Genomic DNA, 18,179 nt, shown 5'->3' with positions numbered 1-18,179 from the left:
GAGTTTTCTCAGGTTATTTTTATGTTTGCACTTTGACTCCACAGACAGGAAGGTGATTTAGACGACGAGTCAAGCGATCTCCTCTCTGTGTACACAGACGCTGACACTGAGCTGTGACCTCTTTTTAGCTCCCTGACACAGAGTCATCTTTAAGACTTGACAGTGGCAGTTGATGGAGACTGATTGGATAACGAAGGGTTGTTTCTAAGCATAATAAAAGTGCATTTATGGTTTTGATACGAGGTGGAAGAACAGGAACGATATATACCTGATTTGTGTCTCCTTTGAATATTATTATGCCTTTAAAATAAATAAAAAGGCCAATATGCAAACAAATCTATAGATTTTTATATGTGCAAACTCTAAAAATGTTCCTGTTGTTCAACCAGTTGAGAAAAATATCTCTTTATTTAGTTGGTATACTGGAGTTTTCAAAAATATCACAATACAATTATATGGAGTTTTCCCAGCCATGGAACAGGAAGATAGTACTAATTAGTAAGTAGTAGAATAGTGCTTCTAACTAAATCATGGAACTTATTTTAGCTTAATTAGCTTGCTAGCTACATCTGATAAAATCTGCCAGCTACAGATGTCATTTGAGCCAGAATGGAAAGCGTGTAGCAAATAACTATGGGGGGCTTAGCCAAAGGTTTATAGTCGATGTATTACTCTCTTTTCGGCATTTTAAGGACTTTTTAGTCGAATGGGGAGTCATTTTAGCGCTATATAAACTAACATCAGCTGAGGATACAAGAAGATTTCAAAAATATGGTCCAGAAGAACCATTTAATGAACCTTTGCTAGCACTGTCGCCTCACATTAAGAGGGGCCCAGGTTCAATTCCCGGGCTAGACGGGCCTTCTGTGCAAAGTTTGCATGTTCTCGCCGTGTTAGCGTGGGTTCTCTCTGGCTTCCTCCCACAGTCCAAAGACATGCAGCTTAGGTTAATTGAAGACTCTAAATTGCCCGTAGGTTTGGGTGTGAGCGTAAATGGTTTTCTGTCACTATATGTCAGCCCTGCCATAGTCTGGTGACCTGTCCAGGGAGAAACCTGCCTTCGCCCAATGACAGCAGGGAATCGGCCAACCCCCCCGCCCATCGCGACCCGGAACAGGATAAGCGGTTACGGATAATGAATGAATGAATGAATGAATGAATGAATAAACTCCATCTCGTGATGAAGCTTGTGTAAAATAATACAGCCACTGAATGGACCTTGAGGTGAGATTGTTTTCTTCAATGTTTCATGTAAAAACCCTCTTGTATCCTCAGCTGAAGTTAGTTTATACAGCGCTACGACGACTCCCTCCTCTATAACGAAATTGTGTGCTCTGTCTTTTTAACGGCATTCGCCGGAGTTTTTCTTCTTAATCTGTCTTCTGAGCCTCACGCTCCAGCTGTGTGACATTCTGCAGGCTCTGAGATGAAGCCGGGGGGTAATGATAGATGCCATGTGGCCAGGTGGAGGGTAGGGGGACTCCCCGTGGAGACCACCCAGTGCCTCAAACAAGGGGGGGGGGTCAGCTGTCTGACGCTATTCATAAACCTTTTCTCCCTTCACTTTCTTTTCTTTGCCCCTTATATTGTTACGCAGCTCCACACTCAGATGGAACTATTGCTCTCATATTTATCTTTGAAACGCTTCACAATCCTTCTTTGCTGTTATCGACCCCACTGCTCCTCCTCCTCTCCCTTTCGGTGTGATTCTAAAGGACATGTGTGGCATCACTAGCAGGAGAGTTCTGTGCCTCGAGTGTGTGTACCAGAGGGGGGTATCATTAGCCTGGCACAGGGCCATCAAACACACACACAGACAGACACACAGACACACAGACAGACATTGAGGGCCATGCTAGAGGTAAATGTCACAGAGGGGTCTCCCACAGCGCCGGGAAATCGTTTCTCCTCCCTTTTGTCTCCCTCCGTTTCCCCCCTCTACATTATTGAAAAGGCCACGCAGCAAGGCACTCTGGGAGGTTGCCCGTCGTCCAGTGGGGGGGGGGTTTCAGAGGGCTGATGAGGTGAAGAATTCCCATGGAGTAAGGAGGCATAAAAGAGATTCTGATTAAAACCCTCATCTGTTTCATCATTCGTTTCATCATCCTGAAATCAGTCTTCGTTCGGAGCTCTCTTGACTTTTTTTTTAGGTTGCGGGAATCCTCGCTGCTCTCACACTTCTGGCTGCCAAGGTAAAAAAAATAGTGTGATGGGATTGAGATGCAGAAACAGCCATGAATGAACATATGCACTGTCACAGCTCATCCTGGGAGTTATCAGAGCGTAGAATTCACATCTGGGAGAAAAGACAGACTTTGTGTCTCTCGCATGAAATCCTGAGATGTGTTGTTAAATTGGCTGTTAGCATAAAAGTGGAGAGAGTGGAAGGCCAATTTAGTTATGCGAGTCTATCAGTTAGCTGTATGGCTGCTTTAATTACCCAGGCTCTTGTTTACTCATTTAGACAATCATACACACCATACTGCCTCGCAGTAATTGAGAACATAGCACAGCCAAGTTCTCAAAAAGATAAAATGTTAACAAGCAGGAAAAAAGCTGAGCATAATGTTTATTGATGCAGCCTCTAAGCAACACAGTGAAATGTATACCCACACATGAAAATGACTTTATTTGTAGTCAGAAATGAATGCAAATTAACTTCTTCCTAACTTCTGTTCTTCTAAAGTGACTGAAAACACCTAAAAGGTAAAAGGTCAACGCTTTGGAACACACCGGGGGCATGAAAAATAAATGTCACAAAAATGCGGCCTGTGAATATATCGCATCAAAACTATTCATACCACCATTTTTTGTAATAAATGAACAGATTTCTGCAGGCAGAGAAGCAAACAATAGGAACCTATTGGCCCAGACCTCAGACTGGGAATCTTCACAATCTGCGTGAACGTACTCATGACAAAAAAAATGAATTGCACAAACAAACTCTCCTTGGGATGTAAAGTCCTTTAGATGAGAGGATTAGCAGGCTACCACTACTTTGGTACATATGAAGCTACAGCCAGCAGTTAGCCTAGCTTAGCTTAGAACACAAACTGGAAACAGAAGGAAACAGCTAGCCAGTCACTGTCCAAAGGCAACAAAAGTCTCACTAATTCACACTTATTAAAACTGAAGTGACAAAAAAGTAAAAACATTGCATGATGAGCTTGACTAGCTTTGATTGTGTGCAATAACTTCCTGATTGCCCCTGTTTCCAGTCTTTATGCTTATCCAATGATTTCCAAACTGTGGCACATGTAAGCCTTTGCTAAAAGACCTAACTATTGCCCTCTAAATAGCCAAAGCCACTCTCTCAAAACCAAAAAATTACATTTAATGATGTAAAGATTAGTCGTTAGTCATTTAAATATTTGAGAAATAAAGTTTGGTTGGATGTGAAGCAACATGAACGTAGCAAAATTTAGCGTTAGCTAAATGCAATCTTATTAGGTCTGAGTCGAATTTTGAGATGGCTAAAGGGTCCAAAAGAAGGTTGAGTCGAAGTGGGCAGTCCATCGGCCGAGTGGCGCCACATCCTGCTCCACTTGAGTAAATGAGAAATACTTTAACAGCCATCAATCTGGGATTTAGCATCACAGGCCCAGAGGAAAGCAAAGGCTGTATATAGGGGAGGTGGCTCTTTTGTTGTAACATTGTTGATGGCACTTGGGAAATTTGGTTTGGTACATGGTCTGAAAGGATTAGCTTCATATTTATTGTTCAAACAATGAGAGCGGTATCGATCTTCTCATAAGATGTGTCAACAAATCTTTTTTTAAATCCGTATGGAGATACATTTCAAAACATACCCTTGAAAATACTAGTGTTAGAGCACCCTAAGGTCCATTGGTTGATCTGGGTCACTGTGCGGTCATGAACTCTATGATTAGTGGGAAATGGAAACAGCTCCGGTGTGGCTGCCCATCCATACAAAAACATGGATGGATGGAGTCTCAGGGGTGATTATCTAACTCTCAACTGGGCCTGACTCCAGCCTGCTGTGTTTGGGATTTGGGAGGGAAATTGACAGCGAAAGAGAGAGAGAGAGAGAGACCTCTCAGGTGTACTGCTCGGTGGTCCGTGACAAACTTTTCATTTGTCCCTCATCTCAGTGGCAGAGAGGGCAGCTGGGCATCCGTGGCCTGAAAGGGCCCATGTGCGGTCACGAAGAGCCGGCCCTGAATCACACTGAATATTCAACTCAGTCTAACAGCATTTGGTAAAAGAGTCACAAAATGCAGTCTATTAGTTTTGTGTACAGAGGCATAAATTGTATGTTTTTTCGTGTCAGTCACAACAGCAGTTTTTGGGACGACATTACGTTGCTGAAAGTTGGGTTAAAGTAACAAAATAACTTTGTTGGGTCCGGATAATCGGATAAATAATGAGCCAGTGTTGAGATAACTTATTTTTGTTTTAGCTAGTTAGCTTACAACCATCTTTTTAAATGTACTGCAGAAGAGTTTCCCCTGGTAATAACTGGATACCATATAACTACAACTCCAAATCAAAACTGATCGAAAAACTGCTCATGCAGCAGCATATCACGACTGAGCATAAGAGCTGTTTGGGACCAAGAATAAAAGGACATCGTGGAGGATTTTGTTCAATTCCAAGCTCGCTGGCTGCAGTTTTTGAAGATAAGCCAGTGCTTTTCTGAGGGAATTTGGGATTTCTGATTGGCCACTGTGCCGACCTGTTTGAGCCAAATCATAGCTGGGTTGCTGTGGACTTGAAAAGGAGGTGCTGGCAAAGCTGACAGCCAGATCCATTTTCAACTTAAAAGATGTTTTGAGTTGTTGTTCCAAATTGTGCCGCAGTCTGCAACTGATGTGTTGTGCTTTTTCCTCGCACATTAAAGCCATGGTTTTAACGTACACACCCGCGTGCACGCACATCCTCACAAAGACATAATCACACCGATGCTATTCCAGCAGCATCCTTTGCTGCCCATTTTCTGATGGCATTAAAATTGGTTTTGTTTACTCTGGAAATCCCCCAAGACTGTGTGTGATGTCGTGAGACGGAGCGGGACGAAAAGAGGTGAAAAGAGGTTGGGATGATGGAGAGAGAGAGAGCAACGGAGGGAGCGGCAGCAGGGGTGAAGAGGTGCGAGAGAGGAGTGATGGAAGACCGAGTAAACAGAGGAGAAGGGATGAGAGAAGGAGCCGAGTGGACGAGAAGGTGTGACAATGATGGGGAGAGGGTGTGGGAGAGGAGGTGTGGGACAGTGCGTCCGCCGGTGTGTGAAACCGGCTTGACATCTGGAGTGTGTGTTTGTGTGTGTGTATGCGAGTGTGATCGAGAAGCGAGGGAGTCATGGAGGCTGCATTTCTCTTTCACACACAAACACTTCTGGTTGGGCTGAGAGGATCTGTTCAGGGTCAGAAGGTCCAAAAGAGTGCATGGCTCGGCCTCCCATGACAGTTATATTTCACATAGAAAGAGCAATGCGGACACATACAAACATAACACTTAAACCACAGAAAACCTGCAAGCCAACTGCTGTCGTCCGTTTGTAACATTACCCATTTTTTTTAAATCATCAATCATCCAGCAAGAAAACTATTCTCCTTTTTAAACGTAAGGTATTTTCTTGCTTTTCTGTATAGCTTTTTGTGAAAAGTATAGCCGTGACATTATGTCGTTCCCACTCAAAGAAGCAAGTCATTCTGCTCTGTCACACTAATGCTCCAGAGTCTGGGCTGACACACCCCGCACACTTTGGTTTAACTCAATACCTCATTTGATATACCTGCTCGGAAATATGACATTTATCGAATCTTTTACAGAAAATTCCTGGATTCCTTGAGTCGCCCGCTCAAAAAGCTTTATATCTGTTTACATCGCTAAAAGCCAAGGATGGACACTCGAGCTGCAACTTGTACCTCCGTCGCATATAAATAGACTTATTTATTGATTTGCAACTCATTGTTTGACAATTATCTTACAAAAGTCAAAGACCTCTAAGTCACTGCTAAGATCTCCACACAAGCAAATCTGTTGATTTCCCAACCCTTCCTTACTCTTTGACTTTGACAGTATTCCACTGACATCCAAATAAGTGTGACATGAATGATTCAAAACGCACAGCTAGCTCTGCTGGCCATGAAATGGATTTCGCAGTGCCTACCCTGTGTTTATACAGTATGTTGTAATTATTTATGCCTATGGATTCTGGGGCTTCCAAGGCCACATACTAAGGGAGGATTCCAGCATTTTGGAGATTGGCTTCATCTAATGGTAGTAAAACAATAACTCAAGAGATTTACTATACCCTATATTATTATCTCTCAGTATGACCCCACTCTACCGCCACTGGTAATGAGGACCTTACCGGTTGTTATCCCGTACACATACTGTATATTACCTGCACACTCGTTATGAAATGTCAATTTTTGACACTGCTAGAACTCACAACAATTGAGCATTTGACATAAATTAATAATTCTGCAATTATTCTGTATTATCTCGTTGCCGTGACCACATTGAAACTTGAGTTGTCATGTGTAGAAAAAAGCACACCTAAGACAAAATGTCAAGCACTAGCTTCATTTGAAAAATATAGATAGTAAACTCTAGCAGTTTTTTTTAATTGCTGCTTTTTTAGCTTGTAAGTAAGCTGTAATCACAACGCTGACATATCATCACCTTGGATAATATGTCAGTTGAAATGGACAACTTGTTACCAAACAGTTGCTTAGTTACGCATCAGTAGTGTTTGTGGCCAGCTGATGCATGTTCAATTTTCACTCTTATTTTAACTTATCTTAACTTTAACTTAAGGTTAGTTAACTTATTTTAACTAACCTTTTGGTCTCCACCAACTCCTCAGAAGAATATTTGTCTCCTTAGCTAAATGCTGCAGTATGTTTCTAAGCTAGTTGCTAACTGTGTCTGCTATTTGGTGCTGGGCAGGTACATTACATTACATTACATTACATTACAGTCATTTAGCAGACGCAGGTAGTGCCCAGTAGGTTTTTAGAGGTTGTTTAGATTAAAAACAGGTCTTTGCTGTTATAAAAAAACAATGATAGCCACGATAGTGATCCAAACATTTAAGTTAGGGCCCTAAAACTAAATTCCAAATGAGCTTGTCACTACAAACGACCTCTTTTACATTTCATATCTTAATTCGACCCCTTGTTTACCTATTTATTTAAATATATTTGTTTCAGCACCTTTAGACTGTGTGTTGAGGGCATTTTTGCGTACAGACAGGAAAAAACATGATTACCTTTTTAGAAGACAAAAGTAGCAAAAGGGAGTGGAAAGAAATGAGAAAGTCGTCTGCAAGACAAGGAATACATTTCGTTGTAACTCACGCTCCGTCTGATGCCCTGAAGCCCTCTGTTTCTTCATGTCTCTGTCTCCTTTGATTTCACCTGTCCATCATTAACTATGTCCGCTTATGTCCCATGAGCCAAAAGCTGGCATTTTCTGTATGCTGAGAGGCGCTTTCAAATACCAACCTCTAGCTCTTTAGTCTCATATTTGGGGTTTGACTGTTTTGCAGAATTTTACTGGAATTTGGTTGAAAAAATATTGCAACTGTACTTGATTAAAATAAATTATTTAAAGAAATAATGATTTAAATAAGATTCGAAAGCCTCAGAGTGAAAGTAAATGAGAGATTTTGTTTTTTGCAGCGTGAAGTCTCACAAGTCTCCTTATATATATCCTTATATTCCAACCATCCTCTTTAAATGCAGCGATGCAGAATGATTCTTCCAACATGTGGCTAATTAAGTGGAGATGATGTAAAAGTATTATGGTTAAGTGTCCAAAAAGATTTGATTTAAAAAAAAGCTTATTTCCGTAGGGATCATGTTGTTCCATTTTAATTTAGATGTATTATCCTAATCACACATTTTTACCGCTCATTTTACATTTTTAGATCTGTAAATACGCTGCAGATATTGCTTCTGTCAGCTGTTAATAGTATAAACATGCACGCACTCACATCTGAAGTAATTTAAGTGTATTGTGTAAGCAGACAGCTTGTTTATTGTTATTGTGGAGCTGACCCCGGTGGCTCTACGCACTATGATGCACATCCTACTGTGACAGGAGAGTAAAGAGAAAATAACAGGAGAGTACAGAGAAAATAACTAAAGATGACAGCACTTCACAAAGCGAGACAAACATACCATACTTCTCCCAGTGGACAATGATTCACCATTTTTTCCTCAAACGAGCGGAGGCAATAATGTGGCCTCCTGGTCACAGTGCAATGTATGGAAACATCAACGTGGGTTTGACCATGTTTAGAAAAGCTATATTCTAATGCTACAAAATGGAACAGAAGTGTTTGAATACTGTAGGACCATTTGAGCCTTTAGTTACTATACTCCATGGGACTCATGTCCAAATATAGGCCAAAAGCCATGCAGATATTCAGATGCTGAATAATGCATTTTAACATACAGCCCAGTATCATGGAAGTTCGTGAAAGAGGGACGAAAGTAAGTCTATTTTTTTTTTCTTTTGTTGCTCAGAACGGAAATAAAGCCAATGGAAAGTCAATTTGGAGCGTAATTCGTGTTGGAGACACAAATTAATTGCATCAACATGACTTAGCAAAAGTTGGAGCAAGTGACGTACTTAATTATTTCTAAAAAAACACTACTTATGAAGGGCAGTAGGGGAGATGGATGTGTCCAACAACCAAGACTGTCAACCAGGAGACTAGTGTTCAACACCTTGTTGTTGCCTTCATTTAAGAGTTGGTTTTGTTGCCTAAACCTAACCGTTCCTGGATATCCTGCTTTAACCTAACTGTTTATGGATTTGTTGCCTAAACCAAAGCCTAACCATTATGTTTTTCCCAACCAATAGCCCAACCATGATGTTTTTTCCTTAACAAAGTGGTTTTGCTGCCTAAACATAAGTTGTCACAAAAAGAAAGTCGTGCTGAGTAACACAAAACAAAAACGCAAATCGTGTCCCTGAACATGAAATCAATACATTTGGATTTGTGTTCAGGGCCACAAATTGAGACTGTGTTTTGTAACATAAGACTAGGCTTTGTTGAGCTACAGTATGAACTGAAGGACCCCCATTTCCTCATAAAAACAGCCGAGAAGAAAGAAAGACAACTGACAACAAAAGTGAATAAGTCCTTAGGAACTATACACAGTATTTCACTCGGAAAGATGGAATAGCTCCACTAGAGTCAGTGTAATCTCACACAGTCAGTAGGGTGCCTGTCGGACGAGTTTGACCTTCAGTGCACAGGAGCAGAGGAAAGGAATTTTTCTCCCTCTTGTCCCCAAAAGTTGCTGTCCTTTGCACCAACTTTCATTTCACTGTCACCTTGCAGTTCAATTATTTGCATGCCCTATCCATACAGTGAGAAAAATACATCCTGGGACTAGACAGATACAGTGTCAATGTCAGTTGGAAAAAAAAGGTTTGGGATGAATGTGACAATGTCTTCCATGTCTCGCGTTTTCTCTGTACCAGTCTCTCCAGGTTTTGGGTGCAAGTCATTCTCTGATTTCTCAACTGAGAGGTCCACAGACAGGTCCATGTTGGCTTTGAACACATAGTGGCAGCACTAATCATGTGTGACACCTCCCTCTTCAGTTTGGGAGTTCAGTTCCATAAAGTAATCCCACATCAACAGGTCTTTTTGCTGCAACAGTTTGCCGCCACTCAACCAACAGACTCAAGCCAATGTAAGCTGTGGCACAAGATGTTTTGATTGGATTCAATTGAATTCTAAAACAACATTTTTTACCATTATTTTGCCCCGAAAACTTTGCAATCTACTTTGAGTTTCACAGAGATCGATGGGTCAGTGGAAAACAGCGGTGTAAAGAAGCAGTGTAAAGCAGCTGATCATATTTTTGCACCATCCTGGGTTCATCTTAGGTTGACTCTGTCCAGGGCACTGGTTGCATATGGTCATTTACATTACATGAGCATCCTGTTCGTCTCTCGGCTAGAAAATCCACAGTCTGTCTGGTTGGCTGACCTCTCCCTGACCTATGACCTTTACCCCTTGGCTGGCGCTCAGCACAGCGGTTGCAAACACCCACAGTAAGTAGCTGATATGAACACGGATCTACTGTTTTGTGAGCCCTAAAGCTAGTTATAGCTGCTGCAGTAGAGTTGTACAAAAAACAATTCCACAGTATGGCTTGAATGCTGGATTTTGAAAGTTCTTAGAGGAAACTATGAAAACGGCACTATTTTCTTCAAACCCATGTCAGTGACTAAGGTCTGAGTCACACTAGCAGTCATGTCAAACCAAATTCAGTTAATTGTGATGAAACCATGATCAGGTAGATCTATAATACCAATAGATAGTAGATCTATCTATAAAATAGAACATCAGTAGCCTACAGACAGACAACATATGTTGACTTGAAGTAGTAGAATCACGTTTGAAGAAACACAGTGACAATTTAAGTGATATGCTTGAGGTTTAGATGAAAAGATTTACAATACTTTCACGTGTGTGTTACGTATGGCGCTAGAGACGGGCTATAAGCATAGCTTAGCATAAAGACTAGAAGCAGGGGGAAACAGCTAGCATGGCTACGTCCACAGTTATAAAATGCTTGTGAATTAAACTATTCCCTAAAATAACGTTTAAGTGTGATAGGGTAGATTTTCAGGCAGAGTTTCCGGAGTTACTTGGATGAATGTGGTATTTTGTGGCAGATATGAAAATGATGCCTAACTGTTATGGTTATGGTGATGGTAATTGTCCTCATGCTCATAAGGGTAAAGTGATTAATGTACTCTGTTGTGTTGTGTGTGCTCATGCATGCTGTCTATGGGTTAGTGCAGCAATGTGTGTGTCTGTGTGTATCTGTGTGTGTGTGTGTGTGTGTGTGTGTGTGTGTGTGTGTGTGTGTGTGTGTCTGGAGACTAAATGGCACAGTTGAGATGTTAACAGCTGCGGGCTACTGCACAGCAAGTGTAGTAGTAGTAACAGTAAATATTCACATCATAATCATCTTAATGAGCAGTGGCACCAGAGCAATTTGGAAGTGCTGTAAGGTCTCCCCCTCCTCCTGTATGAAAATCCAACAGTTTACATTTTTCCTTGCAGTTTTTCAATTTTGTGTGTGTTTGTGTGTGTGTGTGTGTGTGTGTGTGTGTGTGTGTGTGTGTGTGTGTGTGTGTGTGTGTGTGTGTGTGTGTGTGTGTCCCATTTCCTTCTCCCTGCATCAGAGTGGTTGCATAGGCCTTTACATTAGTGGAAATGATGAGAGGATACCAACAGACAGAGAGACACAGAAATATTTGATTAAAAACACACACACACACACACACACACACACACACACACACACACACACACACACACACACATCTAGGCTGACAATCATGAGTAAATATCAGAGGAAATGAAGCATGTTTTGTTATCTCAAGGTCAAAGCCACCACATTATCATAACCTCAAGCCCCTGTGTGTTTGTCTGTGTATACAGAGTATAGAGTATGTAATATCTGGATCATGCTCCTGAAATACAAAATGTAGAAGAACATTTTCCGATCCTTGATTATGTCACTGGTGATCTTGCAACAACAGGGAACATATGCAGCAGCAGCACACAGATGGTTTAATTGGTTTATTTTTAGATTCCCATGTAAAACTTGAACAAACTACTCTGATTAATAACAGCTTAGCCTTTTTTTGTAGGTTCGGTCATCATTTCTATCAGCTCTGACACACACCAAAGAAACTTCTGAGATCATTGGACTGCTATAACTTTGCAAAGAAAGCCAGCAATTAACATAACCGTGAACGGCAACGTCCCCTGTTCTTTGTCTCATTTTGTTCCTTTATATCTTTCTCCCCTTGTTTCCTGTCATCTCTTACTGCAGAAGACTTGATTATTGAAATCATAAAGTACTTTTTCTTCTTAGAACTCTTTGGTAAGGACAAATTTGAAGAAAAAAGAGCTACAACTAATAATTATTTCATTACCGACTGTCATGCTGATCATTTTCTCTATTAATTGTTTTGTCCAAAGAAAATGCCCATCACAATGTGACTCACAACAAAGAAACTTCTGAGACCTTATGCCTGTGTAGAAGTCTTCAAATGACTGTCATTGTCTAACCAACACTTAAAAACACAAAGATTTTTAAATTGCTATCCTATTAGACAAAGAAAAGCAACACACCAAAAAAAAGAAAAGCATGAAATGGGAGAATATTTAGAATATTTGCTGGAAAATAGTTGTCACTAGGATGTTTTCCATCAACTAATCAATTAATCATTAATTAATATACAGTGCCTTCCAACTTATTCATTTGTGGTGTTGCTTTTGCATATGAACCTTCAATATGCTCTATAACTGCTTTACTTTACCCGTGCAGCAATACAGGACATGAAGCTACAACTGTGGAATGACATCAATAGATGAACAGAATAGTTCTTACGATTCACAGCCTTGAGTCACTAATAGTTCTGAACACATACAATTGCAGTGACTCTCCAGAAATATGAACCCAGCACCCTTCAGAAATGTTCCCATTATGGCTCGATAGTGTACTCAGTAACCCCAGAATCTCTCAATTAAATACCCTCTCACAGTCCAAGTCTCTCTCTGTTGTAAATGGAACACGTCCAAGAAACGTCTAATATGATTTCCCCGCCTATGTGTTTAAGCAAAGAACAAGCAAAATACACCGAACGCCAGACAGAATTGATGGAAATTAAACGAGAAATACTGTATCTGTGTCTCACTGATGTGAAGCCCATAAATAGTCCAGACAGGGAAAGCGTTAAAGGGATTTCTCCCTGAAGTCAGCCAGACGGATGATCAAATTTAACTGGCTTGATTGAGAAAAGTCATGTCTGCTTAGTGTCTCCTATAAGCACCGACATATGCTCGCCAGTCTGCAATTGGCAGTGGTGACTATCCTGTGTGTATTTGCATAAGACTGTGTGTGTCACTAGTGTAAGTAGTTGGGGGTGGCATGTTTGCTCGTGTGCACTGAACAGTACTTGCAAATATTGCATTTGTAATCACACAGACTGCATTCGTGAGTCTATATTTGTGCTGATTTGGGGTATTTGGGTTTTTACAGTAAGTGTGTAAAGACTGTGTTTCGTATGTGTGTGTGTGTGTGTTTGTGAGTGCATTCTGCCGGTTTCTCAAACAGCCTTCAGCTTCTGCCAAAGTGTTTCAGCTGACTGATCTTTAAACCGGGCCAATAAGTCCCCACACAAAACCCCACATTCACCTTTATTTTATATTGCTGCATCTATCGCCACACATCACTCTCCATCCTGCCATCCATTACTACCTCTAACAGTCCACACTCTATTTCTTTCACTTTGTCTACCTTTCTCTCGACCACCACTTTGTATTTCCATTCTTTCTTGTGAAATAGTTGTGTATGACTTGAATTTATAATCCTTAAGATTTTCATGACATTAAACCCAGTTTTTCGATACGATTTATGGGCATCTTTTTTTTCAGCAATAGCCATTCAATGTATCCACATTCTTTAATTACCTTTTCATACAATAAAGCAGTTTCATTGTCCCCCGCATTGGATTCAAATTGCCTTAACGCACACAAGAGATTCACAGGAAGCGAGGCATGAATGTAATCCTCTGTATCTGTTTTAATTACTTTAGCAGATAAATAGCCAGATATTTCTCTCAGGAGTTGGTAGGGACCAACAGTGGAGCTAAAAGAAAGGGAAAATTGGACTTAAGTCTCATGTTGACAGAGACACAACTCCAAATATATGATAATGTTGCTCTGTTATGGCTGGATGTGTAAGTAAGCAACTGTTTGACAAAGAGTTTAACACAGAAAATAAACAGGTGATATTATGTCAATGTTGTGTGCATAAAATAAAATCAGTTGTTACAAGTTTAATCACCCGGGTCTCTCTCCAAACTCATCAGATACCTACGCTTGGTCAGTTCCCCCTTGGCAACTGATACCAACGCACTGCACTTTCAACTAACATCCATAATAAACCCACCTGAGTCATTATTAGGCGCTCAGAGCACAAGAGGAAGCATAAAGAGAGAGACAGTCCCCACAGGGCAGGAGGAAGGGGAGGTAGATAGGTCAAACAAACACAGGACTTTTGTCCAGCAGACTGCTGTTCATGACTCGCAAGTCTCGTGCGTCATTCGTCACTCGGTTGTCAGTTTAGTTAACGCCAGCCATGCTCTTTTCCTAAACCTTATTAAGTGGTTTTGTTGCCTAAAACCTAACTTCCTGTGGAAATGAACGTTTATTTTGAAAAGACACAATGCATGTAACGAGTAGAAACAGCCACGCCAACCCCGCCACGTCCAAACCTGATGCTAGAGGGGTAGCAGCGACATAGTTTGAAGCTTAGGGCCACTGACCGAGTGTCTGTATTTGGCAAGTTGTGAGTGAGAATGTGTTGGTTTATTGAATATAACTTGAATGCGGAGCCAAATAAAATGTAATATTGTATTAAATTCATATATCTGGTAATTTTATTATTTTATGCAACAGTTTATGATGTGTTTTTCCATGTCCAGTACGTACCACTGTACCACTTAAACTATGTGTGTGTATGAGCATGTGGCGGAGTCTACAGTTCATATGGCCGTAAATTTGAGTCTTTGAAAGAGTCTGCATTTGTGTGTGTGTGTGTGTGTGTGTGTGTGTGTGTGTGTGTGTGTGTGTGTGTGTGTGTGTGTGTGTGTGTGTGTGTGTGTGTCAGTGCTGGAGGCGAGAAAGCATGACGGAGCTGAACCATGCAGCATCTCCTCTGGTCCCACCCACCTGCCCTCCAACTACCCCCAAGGACGGCCAGCCTATTACAGTAATTAACTAGAGAGGGAGAGAGGGGGTTGATGGGATGGAAAGAAGGAAAGAAAGGAAAAGAGGGTTGGGGATAGAGAAGGAGGTATGGGAGATAGAGAAAGTGGTTTTGAGCGTGAGAGGAAAGAGGTGAGGTTTGGGGTGGGAGAAAAAAGGATGGAGGATTTTTTTTTTTCTGCAGAGGCAGCAAGTGGGTGGGGGCCGCTGCCTCCCCGCCTGCCGTTAATCCCTGAGTGACTTTCACTGCGTACAGTAAGCAGTGCAGAGCAGGCCAGAGCCCCCGCAAATTAATCTAGCAAAGAGCCGGGGATGTGGCCGCGCTGAACCCCCCGCTTTACAACTCCCCCCCACCCCTTCTGCTAAAATACTTTGGAGAAGGGGGAGGGAGGCTGGAGGCTGGAAGGAGGAAAAGGAAGAGAGAAAGACAAATAGGGAGGGGGGGGGGAGAAAAGAGAGAAAGGCAGATAAGCTGCTGCTGGACTGTGCTGCGTCGTCCAGTGAGTGGAGGGAAAAAATGTGGAGGAAAGAAGGCGGAGGGGGACAAATGATCGGGAATGATGGGAGGTAGTGAGTAAGGGAGGAGAGAGAGAGAGAGAGAGAGAGATAAGGGAGACAGTGGACCATTTAAGGCGTAGCATCAGACGACCGTGTGCCCTCGCTGTAGTGACATCACTCGGGGACATGGTGATGTCACAGGCAGTGGGGGTGCTTTCCTGCCTCTCCAGTCATGATGTCATTTTCCTCCAGCTTCAGACAAACATCACGACACAGACATCTTAAAGGTCACGTCTGATTCACTTCTTGTGAACTTGCTTAATGATGTTTTCCATAAAGTGTAGTTGAGGTTGATATCATATTTCATAGTTTATAGTCTTTGAGAGGGAGATTAGAGGATAGATATCAGTTTATTGTTCTGTTATCTCTTCTTGGGCTGTATGGCAAATATACACCGTAAAAAAATAAAGTTATATATAAAAATGTGTGACTTCTCTCTGGCTGTAAAACATTAAATATCTTTGATGAATAATCTTGAACTCGATGACCCATATATGAACCCATCACATGTGATCCGGGGCAGACAGCTACAGTATCCATCATGTAATACAGCTCTTGGGCAATCTCTTGTGTGTCATAGTAGCTAGCAGACTGATGTCATGGGTCAAATGGAAGTAAAAGGACGGGGAAAGTACATTTTGGTAATTTCAGAATTCTCCCAATTATATGACACCAAGCATATATAGTGACGTCAGGAGGAAGATCTCAATGGCTTCCAATCATGAAATCCCAGATGTGTTTAAACTATGTTCAATTAATTAGGTATGTGGAAAAAAATAAACATTGTTTGACAATGTTACTATACAGTATAATGAGTGGAGAAAAGGGATTCCTTAGTTACTTATACCTTTATATTATACTATATAATGTGTAAGAATGACTCAGATACATGGATGGATGGATGGATGGATGATAGATTGAAGATACTTGTGTGATCTTGAATACATTTCATGTTGCATGTAATAAAATTGGAATATACCATTTTCGTTGTTGCACAATTATGCCATATGGCACTCTATCCAAAAGTATCCCCCCCAAAAAACCTTAGTTGTACATTTTTTTTCTTTAATAATATTTATAATTAATTTTAAGTAATAAATCACCAACATTTTCCCCATGAAGGTATAACAATGTCTATTGAGAGAGTTAAATTGTAAGGTACAGTATTACCCTGTTCGTCTTCATATGGCAGGGAGCATCAGCTCCTTTAATTTACATGATGCATATGTGGAGGACGTGCAAAGGGTGAAAAATTACGTTTAATTTGATACAATACCAACAAGAAGCTGGAAAATCTAGATTCTCATGGAAGTAAGTATTGGATTTTGTTAACTGGGCTGCATCTCATCTAAATCATGTACTTGAATCACAATGAGTCTGACCTTCATCACATGCCATCCTCTCACACATCTGTTCATCTTGCTCTTTAGATTAAATTTAAATAAATACGTGTTATCCTCTGTTATTCTGACAATTACATCCTAACCGTGGCCCGTACTATATTGATGAAACTTAAAGCTTTGCACGCTGTGATAGCGGCTGCCACAAGGTTGCAGTTTAGTGGAATGAGCCGGTGGCTGCAGAGCTTTGGTAGCTGCATCAGCAGCTCACTATAGAGAGAGTGGGTGGTGCTGGCTAAAATGGAGTTCAGTTTAATCCTTATCCTCTACTCTTCTGATGCTGCTGCTGCCTCCAGGGTGTCCAGGCAGAAACAGTCCGACCCCCCTCCCCTTCACTAATTTGTTTATACTACCTCCAGCCCCGATATTAGTGCCAGCAAAGAACGGTCACATGCACTACACTGTGCAGAGAGGGAGAATAGCAACACACAAATTTACTCTTTTCTTTTTCTGTCTGCTCCTAATCCCACTCCTGTTCTGTCACAAATCTATCTCTGTCCCATTCACTTCCATCACCAACCACAATTTTATTTTTTAACTACACCTCCAATCTCTCCAATCAGCTCATATATCTTTATCAGTGGCAGCTGCTAGTCTTCCTCAGGGGGAGCGCAATAACCCGGCATCATATCGTTATGGCCGACCGAGGCACGATGATGAACGATGATAGGACCAAACAATCTCCCCAATATCCTCTTTCATTTAGTAAGCCGCTCCTGAGGCCAACAGGCGCTTATTGAGCTCCATACTACAGCGTTTAGCTCCGGGAGACCCCCACGCCTCGCCTACGGTGGGCTTGATTGAGCTGATACCTCATGAGGATTCCAGGCGGGTACTCTCATTTGCGACTGCTGCTCATTTATGCCTGTGCTGATTGCTGGACAGAGCATTGTTTTTTTCAGACTATGAGAGCAAATGAGGGAGTGCTGTGGTCCGGACAAATCAGTTGAAAAATCACATCGAGTATTCATGCGCCCTACATCTCTGAAAGAAAATAGACCCAGCATCATTATCACATCAATACTAAATTGTGTTTACGGCCCTGCTGGCTATTTCTGCCAACTTAAAAAAAACACTGTTCATAATAAACTATAACAAAACAAACTTTTCTAAAATTGCCTGGAAGTCTCAAATTTAGCCTTCTTTGATAATCATGACATCACTTAAAGAACAAAAAGAGTAAATGTAATTTGATTATGATGCTTTTGGAACAAGAATGCTATTGTATGAGTGTTAAAAAATGTACTTTGTGTGCAACACGGTGGTGTATTCGGTAAACAGGCAACAGATTTCCCTTTTTATTGTGCGTAATTACAAGGTTACATAATGAAAAGGCTAAGATTATCATTGTAAAACAGCAAAATAGGAAAAATGGGACTTTTATGTTACTCAAGCATTGATATGGACTGAAAACCTTTTATTATTCTCACAGC

This window comes from Anoplopoma fimbria, chromosome 7 (genome assembly GCF_027596085.1).
Source record: "Anoplopoma fimbria isolate UVic2021 breed Golden Eagle Sablefish chromosome 7, Afim_UVic_2022, whole genome shotgun sequence".
NCBI classification, from domain to species: domain Eukaryota; kingdom Metazoa; phylum Chordata; class Actinopteri; order Perciformes; family Anoplopomatidae; genus Anoplopoma; species Anoplopoma fimbria.
Note: the sequence above shows the minus strand (reverse complement) of the source record.